This window comes from Manis pentadactyla, chromosome 9 (assembly GCF_030020395.1).
Source record: "Manis pentadactyla isolate mManPen7 chromosome 9, mManPen7.hap1, whole genome shotgun sequence".
NCBI classification, from domain to species: domain Eukaryota; kingdom Metazoa; phylum Chordata; class Mammalia; order Pholidota; family Manidae; genus Manis; species Manis pentadactyla.
Window position 1 is genome coordinate 52,653,172 of NC_080027.1, and position 12,645 is coordinate 52,665,816.

Sequence of the window (12,645 nt, forward strand, 5' to 3'; positions counted from 1 at the left end):
GTCCTTGTTCCATGTTTTGTTCGGTTTGAAAAGGCCTCCAAAGGCTATCCATTTTTCTGTTTCTTATTAACCTTCGGGCATTTAGTACTGTAATCCTGATACTCAGTACCCATTAAATGCTTGATGAATGAATTCTCACTCTGTCAATATTTACTGAAAACTTAGATGAGGCAGGTATCTGCTGGGATCTAAAGATGCTATGCCAGCAGGTCATAGACTCTGCTCTCCAAATGCCCACTTTCAGAGACAGTTACCAGGCCAAGGTAGAAGACTGTGGGAGATACAGAAAATGTTCCTAATTGCTAAATCCTGTGACTCAAAGGATGACTTGATTAAACAACATAGGAGAGAGCTAAGAGACAGTTGGAGCTGGCTGGAGTACACTTTCTTCTGTATTCTTTTGGACAAGAAAACTGAGCAGCTGGAGTTTTCCTAGGATCCTAGCAGCCCTTGGGATTTCCAGCACTGTGGCAATGTTAGATACCAGTGTTGCACCTGTATATTAATTAAACTTTTCATTGTCAGTTTAGAGACCCAAAAGATGGTGTAGAACACATGGATAGCCCTCCCTGACTGGGAGTGACCTGGGCTAATTGGAAAGCTCTCAGAGGACTAGTGGGATAGAGGCAGTTGGCTGGGCCAAGCAGGGGGTATTTGAGAACCATGAAGTGGCTGTGACCTGGCGTAGAGGTGGCAGGCAGGCAGACAGTCATTTCAGCAGGAGATAGCATCTGATACTCATCCCTTTGGGCTAGTATTGTAAGAGCGGCAGATAAATTAGCTGCCTCCAGTGTGTTCCCAGAATATCTCTGTCTGCAAAATATCTTTGAAGGGGATGTTTGACTTGCAAGCATGTGTTTGATAAAATAAATATATTTTTAAAATGTAAACTTCTCTGTGAGAGGTTTTAGTCTCTTTTCTCCTCTGGGAAAAATAAGGACCTTCTTTAACCTCTTTTCTTCCCTAAGTGCAGAATTCCTGCCATGCTTTGTAAGAAGAAATATTTTTGGAATGTAGCACCTGCAGAAACATAAAGGGGCTCTGCCCAAACCACTGGGCCGTAGCTATTGTGTGGGTGGTTTACTTCTCAGTGGTTTGTGAAGAGATACCAGCTCCCACACCTGCAAAACATTTGAGGAGCTGGGCCAGGGTTTGAAGAGCTGGAATTCAGGGGCACTTCAGTTGTTTTTAGCTGAATTTTGTGAGTAGGCTGCTGGAATGGGCAGGTCTCTCTATTAGAGGAGCCTTTATTACTGTCCAGTATGCCAGACTAGAACAGGACTCAGTGCCTAGAAGAGTGCCTGGCATTATGTAGGAATTTAATGTATAGTTGTTGAATGAGTGAGTGACTGAATAAAGAAGCAAATGAATGAATGAGGCCTTTTCCTGGGCTTTGGAGATCTTGTTGGATGGGTGTCTCAGGCCTTCCTCTGGCTTCTTGAGGGCATCAGCCACAGCCCCACCTTGTCAGCATAGGAATCACCTGGGCAATCATGTTAAAATGCAGATTCTGACTGAGCAGATCTGGAACAGCCTGTGAACCTGCATTTCTAACATGTCCCAGTTGATGCCAATGGTGCTTTAAGTAGCAGGGTTCTTTCTGTTAGGGCTTGTCACGTCATCAGTCAGTCTTTCATGAGCTCAGCCACACTCAGGATTGTGGAGAAAGATGGAGGCCTTGGTCCTAGTTTCAAAAAAAAAGTGTGTGGTCTAATGAAATATCAAGAGCCATCCTCAGAAGCTGGGGAAAGAGCAGATGACACCGTGTGGTGTGTGAGGTGGTCAGGAGAAAGCTGAAGGGGTGAAGGGCCTTTTTGTGGAGGTAGTACTTGAGCCACGGCATGGAATGTGACTGCTTCTGGTGAAATAGGATTCTGGAGCTGCCCTCCCAGTTGGCCATCCAACTTCTGCTTGCTCTCACGACAGATGTATCATCTCTTGCTTGTGTAGCACTGTGTTATAGTTTACAGAGAAATCCCACAGGCTTTATCTTGAAGTGTCAGCAGAACCTTGTGATAGTGTAGAAATTATACTGCCATTTACAGGTGAGAACACTGAGGCTCCTGTAGATTAAATGCCTTGTCCAAGGCCATAGTGTTTCCAGGAGGTACCGCTGGGATCTGAGTCTATTTTTTGATCCCAGTTGAATGTTCTTTTTAACTGTACTACTATATTTGGCTCTGATTTGGAGAGATAGCAGAGGTAGATCCTAAAAGCTTGACTGAGGATTTGAACTTAGAGGAGAAAAGTAGAGGTATTGTAGATTCTGGAGCGGGGATGGCTCAAGCAGTATTGAAGAAATTGGAATATATAGGTTAGAGAGAACCTTAAAGGTCATTTAAAAGATGCCAACCCTGTACTCCATGGAAGCCTCTCCTACCATACATTCTCAGATAATTAATGCATCCTAGAGGCCTAACTCTTTTGATGGGGAGCTCACTGCAACCAAGGGCTGTTTATTTCTCTAACAGACTCATCATCTGTTGAGCTAGGACAGGGTCTCCTAGAGTCTTTACCCATTAATCCCAAGCCCCTCTCCCAATGGAGCCATGCAGTGTAAGCTTAATTCCTCTTTTCATATGCTTAGCCCATTTAGATTTTTTCTTTTGAAAAATCTAAAATAACTTTTCTTACCAGATTGGTGCTATGTATCCATTACAAAACATTGAGACAATATGGAGAATTAAAAAGGAAGAATTCAAAACTATCAGAAATTGTACCATGCATAGATTGTTGTTAGCTTCACACTGCAGAGCCTTCCAGAGCCTTTTCAGGGCAGTTTTTGATGTGTGCATATGTTTTTGTTGTTTTTTACAAAATGAATTACACTTTTTGTGCATAAGTTTTGTAATTTTCTTTTTCTTATAAATAGAATTTTATTACCACCTTTCACATCAATAAACATTTATGATATTGTAGTTGGTAGCATTATTTCACAATGACATATAGTTTATTCCCTTCATCAGATATTTTGCCTATTGCCTGTCATTTTATAAACCATGCTGTAATAAATACTCTTGTAGGTTAGTTGATCTGAATGCCATTATAGTTCAGGTGAACTGTAGCTCTGTTATCTGTTCCTGGAAGTGGAGTGGTAAAGCCCAAGGCTAGTTGGAAGCTGACTCTCTTAGTCATTCTCCAGTCTCATCCTCCTCATTCATCCTGGGATGTGGCTTCATACTTCTGTCTGCTTGAGGCAATGCGCTTCCTTTTGAGCATTCATTCCTCTACGGTCTCTGGGATCCAGATTTTGAGGTCTCACTTTTCTTAATCTGAATGCAGCATTTCTAATCAGGGCAGCCTGATTTTGCACTAGCTTTTATAGCAGCCTCATCACACTGAGTCACTGAGCTTGTGGGCAATCCCAATCCCCTAAGACTTCTCATGTGATCTTCTCAGCCTTATACTTGTGAATTGATTTTTTTTTTTTTGGACCCAAGTACATGACTTGACATTTATCCTTATTAAGTTTCTACCTTGTTAAAGTCAGCCAGTCATTATATGATAGTACCAGGAGCAGGCTGTATCATCCTTCATGCTCAGTGTCCCTTCCATCTCCCAGTCACTGGCAAATTCCAGTGTCAAGTGATTCAGCAAATCATTTCCATTTCCATCTTCCTCGTTAGATTGTGTGTTCTTTCTTTGGGGCCAAGACTGTATCCTATTACTTCTCTTAAAAAACCCAGTTCCCACTTCCATTTTATTAGGTGTGACCTAGTGGATTCCCAGAAAATATTGCCATGTGAATATTTGTCTTGATTTAACTCTAGGGATGAAGTCAAGGCAGTGGCAGAGGGGTCACAGTGATGAAGAATATAGAAAAGTGTAGGCTGGGTCTCTGGGTGAGAAGCTGACAATGAGGATGGAGAGACAAAAACTGACTATCAGATGGGGTAAAATAAAATCAGAGATTCTTCTGACACTGCTTAGGGGTGGACTGAGCTTGAGCTAATTGTTGAGAATGGATAGTGATGTCTCCCAGAAAGGTACCTGGTGGAGGGATTCCTCAGGGCACAGAGGGTGATCACCTAAGGCAGTGAAAAAGAGTTGGGCCATGAGGGGTGGCAGAGGAGATGTTTGGTCAGTGAGCCAGTGACAGGGAGCTACTCACCCCATCTTGGAGAACTGGGTGGAGTAACGATTGACCTTACAGAGGGTTCTTTCTGACTCTGTTCTGTGAGCTGTGGAACAGACTTGCTCTTTCTTTTTCTTTTTTTATGTTCATTGAGCTTAAGGCTCACAAAGTTAAGACCTACTCACCATTGATTATCCTTGGATCAAAGACTGAACCACAGCCAGAAGCCAGGAGCTCAGATTGTCCCCCAACCAGTACTCTTGAAGCCAGATTTCTGGTGTGAAGGCAGCTTGCAGGCTCCATTTTTCCCACTTAGTGGCCCATCAGCATTCCTGGGTCTCAGACCCCTCACCTGGGGAAGGAGAGTACCACCCTGCTTGCCTTTTTGGGTTGTTGTGAGTCACATACAAGATGGTGCTGACAGAGGAGTAGTTAGCTCTGAGCACCGGTTCCAACCCAGCCTCTGCTAAGTAAAGCCCTGTTGAGTTAAATGGCAGTCAACTTCCCAGCACATCTTAACCTCCAGAGCATCAAGGGCCAGAGTCTGCGTGTTCCAGCTCCCTGGGTGTGGCGTTGGTCTTTCCCAGGCTTGAAGGTAGCTCTGGGGCCTCTGCTTCCCTTCCCAAACAGGTTCAGCCCTCCTGGGTAGGGCAGAAGCCCTTGTTTACTAAAAGGGAAGTTTTCCTCCAGGAAGTGAGACAGGTTCTTCAGGGGCTGGGTCCACCCACAGGGAGTGTGAGCACCCCAGCCGTGCCCCTCTGCTTGTCTTGGGAATTTCAGGGTTGCTTCTTTGGGTGGGATCTTAGTGATTTGCACAGGTTAAGCTTGCAGGTTTCTGAGGTGAGGTCAACGCACAGTTTACCTCTCCCGCCTCCCTCTGTGCACATGCTGGTTTCTGTCATGCTTTGCTCAACAAGAAGGCTAGTGTAGTTAACACAGGTGCATACCTACTTAAGTAACACACATATAGATGTGAGTGTACCCACGTACATGAACACATTCACAACTAGACACACAAATATATAAACACCCATATTTTTTGAAAAAGAAAATGAGAGATCTAAGATTATATTTAAGCTTAGTTTTGTCTTTTGTGTTGATCAAGTGTTAATGTGCTGCAGTTATTTCCAATTTAGTAAAGGAAATTCAAACAGGGAGACAGGCAGAAAATAACTCCAGCTAATTGTTAAGAATCTGACACAGTCCAGGAAAGCCGTCTAACCAGTAGAAGTTGAAATGCTTTAGGTGTGTCTGGCTTAGGAGTTGGTTTTTTGGTTTGTTTTTCTTTTCCATTTTAGAATCACTGATGGCTTCCATTCCAAAGAATGGCCATCTTCTCCCTGTCCACAGTTAGCCAGAGGATTCTGTTTCCCTCTCCTTTCCTCCCAATTTCTTTTCCTTTCATTTACTCAGCCTTGTCTCAGTCAGCATTGGGGAGAGAGGTTTCTGTAGGAAGCATTAGCAAAGGGGAAGGAAGAAGTAGGAGAACAAGCCTTACCCTGCTGCGGTGGTCATGTCATTCTAGTCCCTGCCCAGACAGGGGCGGCGCTGGGCAGATACGGGGTCAACACATTTGCCCTTCCAGGCATTTCCATGCTTGTCATCTCATCATCACCTTGGGGGAGCCCAGGAGGACACTGAGGCGGGGCAGCTTTCAGTGCAGCGCCGTGGTCATGGCTGCAGAGTGCTGGAGTCAGGCTCCCTGCCAAACGCCAAGTCTTGTGCAGACCTCTGCCCTCCCTCCCTCCCTCCTGCTTTATATTTTTGAACACCTTTGTGCTTTGCACTGTTCTGGATTCTGGGGTTACAGTTGAGATATCCTCCTCTCAGTGGATTTGAGGTCTTTGAGAGAGGAGCCCGTTTGTAACTCATTGTTAACCTCTCCTGCAGAGAGCCTGGCCTGAAATTTGCCACGTGCCTCTTAAAGGGTAATTGAACAAATGATTTTATGTGTTTTATGACACCGAACTAAATTATTAGCAATCCAGGTACTACTTACCAAACCTCTGTGTCTCAGTCAGCACTACAGAAGTAGCACATAGCAGGTCAGGCTTTATCTGGACAGTGAGGGAAGTGAATAAGGCAGTCCTCACGCAGTTCATCAGTATGTGTGAATAGTGAACAAAACTCTCCTTTAAAATGTTAATATGATTATGATATTTGATTGCTCTGGAAAATAGTTTGCTTCTCAGATTTCTCTCTATGAATCAGCACATAATGTTCTGAAATCGAAATGCGTCCCTTTTTTCTTCCTCCCCTTTACTATTTGTGTTCAAAACCAGAATATGTGAGCGTGTTTAAGCTGATTAAGACCAAAGAGCTTCTTTTTTTCCATCTTTATTTTTTTTTCCCATTGTTTGACCTAGAACAAACTATTTAGGAAAGACAGGTTTGCGTAATAGCACTGTATCCTAAAATAAAAATGAATTCAGTTTAAAGAAGGAATATGGAATAAGAAATATTATTTGCACTTAGGATTTTAGGTATTTTGTTGGATTCAACTGGTTATCATTGTAAAGTCGGATAGAAGTGATCACCTTCCTTTGAACATACAATTTTACAATGATCTTAAGCCTAAAAGACCTGTCAATATTCACTGTATTCTAAGTTTCAGGTGAAGTTATAATCCTCAAAGATTATTGAGTGATGCTTGACTTTATTAATTAAATATAGAAATTTTATCAGATTTGATGGCCATATGGGATGTGATGGGCTGCAGCTGGAACCTTGGTTTTTCATTTTTACCTATTCATAAGGAAATACCACAGGCAAAGCAGGAGAAAAAAGAAAAACAGGGAATGTTTCTTTGAGATAGCCAAATGAAGCTTGCTTCTCTTGTAAATGTGTTGTGGATGAAAATACATTTTCTTTTTAAAATTTTCCTGTAATTTTCTTATGATATCTACTTTTGAAAAGTGCTTTTAAAAAGTCATACAGAATTATAATCAGGATCTTTTATTCTTTTGTCAGAAATAGTCTGCTTTTTCAGAAGCATGCATATATATATAATGTGGTCGATAATATTTTATGGGACTCTAAAAAGATTTACATGTTGGACAGTCCAGCCATGTATAGGGCTAGAAGTCCATTTGCTCTGGTAGAGAGCTGACTGGAGTAGAAATAGAACCTTATACTTCAGAGTGACTGGAAATCCTGTTTCAGCTCCCTTGTTTATAGATAAGAAAACTGAGGCCCAGGTTAGAAAAAAAAAAAGGAATCATTCAAGGTTATATTGTTGTTGTATGTTATCCAGCAGAAGTTAAGTTCCTCAGAGTCAGTTTGCGTGTTGACACATTTCTGTCTTCATAATTGAAATAAATGCTTTAGTAAGGATAGTTTGACTATAGTGGAAATGAAGGAGGGGAGGAGGGGAGGTAGGGAGGAAGGGAGGCAGTATCCCTATTTAAAAATGCCCTCTGAGTCTCAGCTTCTCTATCTTAGATCCTCAGATACGCTTTACTTTATCTATGATGTTTCTTTGTGAAAGGCTAAGAATCAAAACCTCAGGTTTGTGCAAGGAGTTTTGCTTCCTGACTGAGAGTTTCCAGACAACTTAGAAGCAGGTGTATTTCTTATTTACAGCCTTCCCTTTGTCAGTTCAGCATTACTTGTTGGAGTTGTGCATAACTCAGGTATATGAATGTTCCAAGTTGGTTTGCCCTAAAGCTCAACTCAAGTCGTGCTAAAAGTCATTTGTGCTCTTCACTTGGGGCTCTGTATACTGTGGCAGCTTGCTACATTGTAGGGTTCCAGTAGGGATGAGCCTAGCTTATCCTTGCCTTTTAGCATCACTCTTAGAGTTTGCTCAGTAATTGGAGGGAAAAAATAAAGGAAACATACTTTTCCCAGTAGCAAGTCCAAAAATTTGTTCTTCTGTGTGAAACATACACCAAGAATAGACTTGGAGGTATGTATAGCAGAACAGCTTTACCATATAAATTACTTAATTTACCATATAAATTACTTAATACCAGCTGCCATAAAGAATGGAAAATGGACTTGTCACAGAACAGCTATTATTGCCACTGGCTTCTGAGCTGACCTCTTAATGTTGATAAAGATTTAGCAGCCTTAAGAAATGTTTTCTAATTTTAGCCCAAAGAATGGGTGCCTGACAAATTAATCAAACTGCAGTTTAAACTTCTGTTCCTGTAAAGAGAAACATAGTCCCTTGACCTCAAGAGAATTTGAAGGGGTGCTGTATCTTGGAAAGAAACATGTGACAGCTATGTGTATGTGTGAGACATCCATGGAGTGGCGAGTTCTTCAGCAGAGGTATGTTTAAATTCCACTAGAGGCACTTTGGCTTGGTCTGACTGCTTTGCTCTGAGGACTCAATTTATGTATCTATCCATCTGTCTACCTATTTAACCATAATTTTAATTGTAAAATACACGTAACATACATTTACTGTCTTAACCACTCTTAAGTGTATGGTTCAGTAACATTAAGTACCTTCACGTTGTGTGGCTACTATAATCACTGCCCATCTACAGAACTGTTGTCATCTTGGAAAACTGAAACCCTGTGCTTCATTCCGCACCCCCCTCCGCCCCTGGCAACCATCCTTCTCCTTTCTGTCTCAATGAGTTTGACTACTCCGGGGACCTCACACAATTCGAATCATACTATATTTGGCCTTTTGTGACTGATTTATTTCACTTAGCATAATACCTTCAAGGTTCATCCACATTGTAGTATGTGACAGTATCTCCTTCCTTTTCAAGGCTGAATACTCTTCAAGGTGCCATTTTATTTTAACCCCAGGCATGTGTGAAATATTTGCAGTTAGCTCTCAAGTCCCTTTTCTGAGAAGTCATTCATGCACTTCTCAGTCTGTCCCTCCCTTCCTCCTTGATTACATGTTCCTTGCGAGACTTCAGGCTATTCAGCAGACGTACTAAGAATACCTGTGTCTACTCCCCACCCCAAACTCGTGGTCTATCGGGGACATAGACTCAAGACAATTACTAACAATGTCAGTGAAACAGCAGTTGTATGTTTAAAATTCTGTGAGACTTCATAGGAAACCCAGCACACGCTGCATGGGAGAGCCATGGGAGAGCCGGGGAAGGCTTTGCTGAAGAGGGAGCGCTTGTGTTGGCCTCTGAAGAATGTGCGGGTTCTTTGTAGGAGGTTAGGGGGAGGAGGGACATTTCAGAAAAGAGCAACAGCATAGCAGCAGCTGGGAGAGTTGTCTACACGTATAGGCAGTCTGGTCTGGTAGTAGTTATTAATTTGGACTCTACAGTCAGACTGTGTTCAGATCCTGACTTTGCTTGCTACCTGTCTGAGTGATGTGGGGCAACGCGTTTTCACTTTTTGTGTCTTAGTTCTCATTTCTAAGTGGGAATAATGATAGTGCTTTTCTTACAGGATTGTCATGAGAATTAAATTAAATCGACGTATGGAGTGCTCAGTATGGGGCAGGTACAGACAATATACTCTGCAAGTGTTAGGCACTGTTACGGCTTCTGTAATGTTCAGGGGAACCTCAAGTCTTTATGTCAACCTAAAATAGGCTATAATCTGCATGGGTGTGTGCTTGCGTGTATGTGTGTGTGTTTAAAGATTGTGTCTAGACATAAATTGAGAGATTGGTTGGGTGGATCCTGGTGATGAAGATTCAAGTATCACAGATGTCTGATCTCTAAGCTTTCTTTTCATAGTCAAGTGCTAGAATATCTCAACTTGCATCTGATGTTTACTTAAATGTTGTTTGAAAAAAAAACTGGAACCATTTCTTAAAAATTACAAAAACAACAGAACATGAAAAAAAGTATAAGACAAAAACTTATAGTGTCCCCCTTCTAATAAAGTAACCATTTCCTTTTTATTTTTACTTTATTTCTGTAGGTATATGCATAAAAATAAAGTTGTAATAACAAATACATATACAATTATATATACATATATATACATAATTTATACATTATGTTGAAATACATATAATATATATAATACATATATACATGCAATTTTGTATTTTTGCTTTTTGGAATTAATATTCTTTGAGAAACTGTTCCTCATATTTAGTCTGTTTTTATTTTTCTTGTAAACCGATACAATTTTCCTTTGCATTCATGTACTGTGCAAAGTCATTCTGCTATTCATAATACTAGAGATGATCCTATAATGTATATCTTTGTGCTCCTAATATTTTCTTCCATGGAATTTTCTCTTTTTGATAAATTGCTGTGGTTAGGATTACTAAGAGAATTGAAGTCTTTTGAGGCTCTTAATAAGCATAGCCATTTGGGTTGACTCTTCACCTGCACTACAGCACTAGTATATCCCTGTGTCATATTCACTACAGATGTTGTTATTATCTCTAAGGGTGTGCTGATTAGGAGGTTTAAAATAGCACCTTGAACTTGCTTGAATTTGCCATTCTTTTCCCCTCCTAGTGAAGATGCATGCTTATTTTCCTCTGTGGCTTGTCCATTTACTTCCTTTTCTGGTTGTTGATGCTTTCCAAAACAAATTTGAGTAGTTGATTTCCTGAAAACATTAGCTTTGTGCTGAGAAAAATCCAGGTGCAGAAATTTAAAAAGAGAAGGACAGAAACTCTTCTCCTGTCCTGCAGTAGCTTAAATCTCATCCTTGCCGTTTTGTTTCTGGAGAGGGAGAAGGAAGCACTTGTCATGCGCCAGCTCTGCTGGAATCGCAGTGACCAGAGTCTGGACTCTCCAAGGGCCTTGCTTTCAGCTGCTTTATTGTGAGCAGAAAAATAGAATGGCTGCCCATTATCTCAGCTCCGATAGTGTGCTCAATTCATTCCGAGTCTTTCCTACTCCTGTGCCCATTAGCACCTAATACTGAGCTGGCATACAGTAGGCAATTTGTTTTTATCCATCATAGATTGGAAGCTGGAATGGACCTTCCCTGATAGCCTTCTCCCTGCTCCATCCCGCACAGCTTCCCACTTAAGATAGGTCTCAGCTATTCCTTGATTACCTCCAGTGATAGGAGGTTCACTGTCTCACAAAGACAGACCTTGAGCCCAAGGTGAGATGGATCTGGGCTTGAATTTGTTTGACAGGTGGACAAATGACTTAATGCTTTGAAACTTCATTTTCTTCATTATCAGAATAAAAGATATAGTAATATTATGTCTTTATTATAGTTGTGATGAGGATTAGGAGAAATTGTAAAAGTAAAGTGCTGACACCTGTGCCTGGCACACGTATTGTTGAATAGTTGTTACCTGTGAAACTTATTTACATTTACTACTACAAGGTATTTATTTAAACTTTTGCCATTATGTTTGACTTTATGAGCCAAAGATTGCTCCCATTATATTGTGACTTGAAATGTGGAGTATATTATTCTGTAATGGAGATGTGGATGGGCATTGACTTTGAGCCATGCTGGCTTGGGCCATGATCCCAGCTGCTGGTCCAGACAGTGCTGTAATGCTTCCAGGTTAGCACCTTCTTGGTTTTCCAAGTCTATTACAGGCCCCTTGTTTGTCTTTCTCCCCTTTCCTGGCTGGTGTTCCTGCTCTGGCATGCACAGTAGAGGATGGACTAAAATATTTAGAGGAGATGAACTCTGTTCCACTTACTAGTTATCTGTTCCCTTCCACAGAAAATAGTTCAGTTCAGCAAAGAAAGCTAAGGTAGAGATCATGCTTCCAAGTGCATAGTAATATGCGAGACCCAAATTGTTGCTTTTATTGGTATTACAGGTAAGCCAATCAGTTCCAGGGTAGTTTGGGCATAGATTAGGGTGACCTGACTCTTCTATCCTCAGAGTTTAGCATTTTGGTACATCTGCTTTTCACTTGCTGAGAATATATAGTTGATAACCTGAGAGTTCCTCAGAGTCTCATGTGATTTAAGCAGATAGCTTTTATCCTTGGAGGACCAGTATCACTGGTATTAAGACTAGGTCCTTGAATCTTAGGATTATCATGTTCACCTTTTTTAACCCACCTCACTGTGATCTGTAGAGAATAACTTAATGGGAGCACCTCCAATTAATTGCCCATTTCAGTTTTAAAAACAAAATATTAGGGAATTTAATGAATTTAAGAAGCAGGGCCAAAGTGATGGTAGTTAAGCTTTTAAACAGTGGTCTGAGGGGCTGGTTGAAAGGGAGGATCAACAATTTTAAAAGCAAATCTTGAGTTATAAGTTGCCTGTGAACAGGGGTGATATTTAAAATATTTAACAGGTGGTTCAGAAATTGACACAGTGGAAACCACTGAAAGCCCCCAGGTGTGCCAGGCACTTACACCACTTGTTGGGAAGTGAGGTGGCCTGGGGGTGCTGTGAAAGGGGCCAGAGCTAAGGGGACAGGGGCACTCAGTAGGCTTGGGCCACTGACTCTTTACCAACTCATATGGAAGCATTTCGGTATTATAAATGACCAGTATGGCTGTACCAGTGAAGTACTGGGTGTGGGGGTGGGCGGTGTGGGTGGTGCGAGCAGCAGCTGAATCGCCTTGGACAGGGGTTTAGAGGTGATAAGATGGATTCCTTGCTTGTCTTTCCCTTTGTTTCACTGCTGTGAGGACTTGTGCTGGACCTGGTAACCTCCTGAGAGTGTTTGGGAAGTGTCGCAGT

General features: G+C 41.5%; 1 protein-coding gene across 11 annotated transcripts in view; it reads left to right on the plus strand.

Moving 5' to 3' along the window:
• TEAD1 (TEA domain transcription factor 1) overlaps nucleotides 1–12,645 on the plus strand; it is a 265,692-nt gene that overhangs the window by 58,909 nt on the left and 194,138 nt on the right. The gene's annotated exons all lie outside the window — the stretch shown is intronic.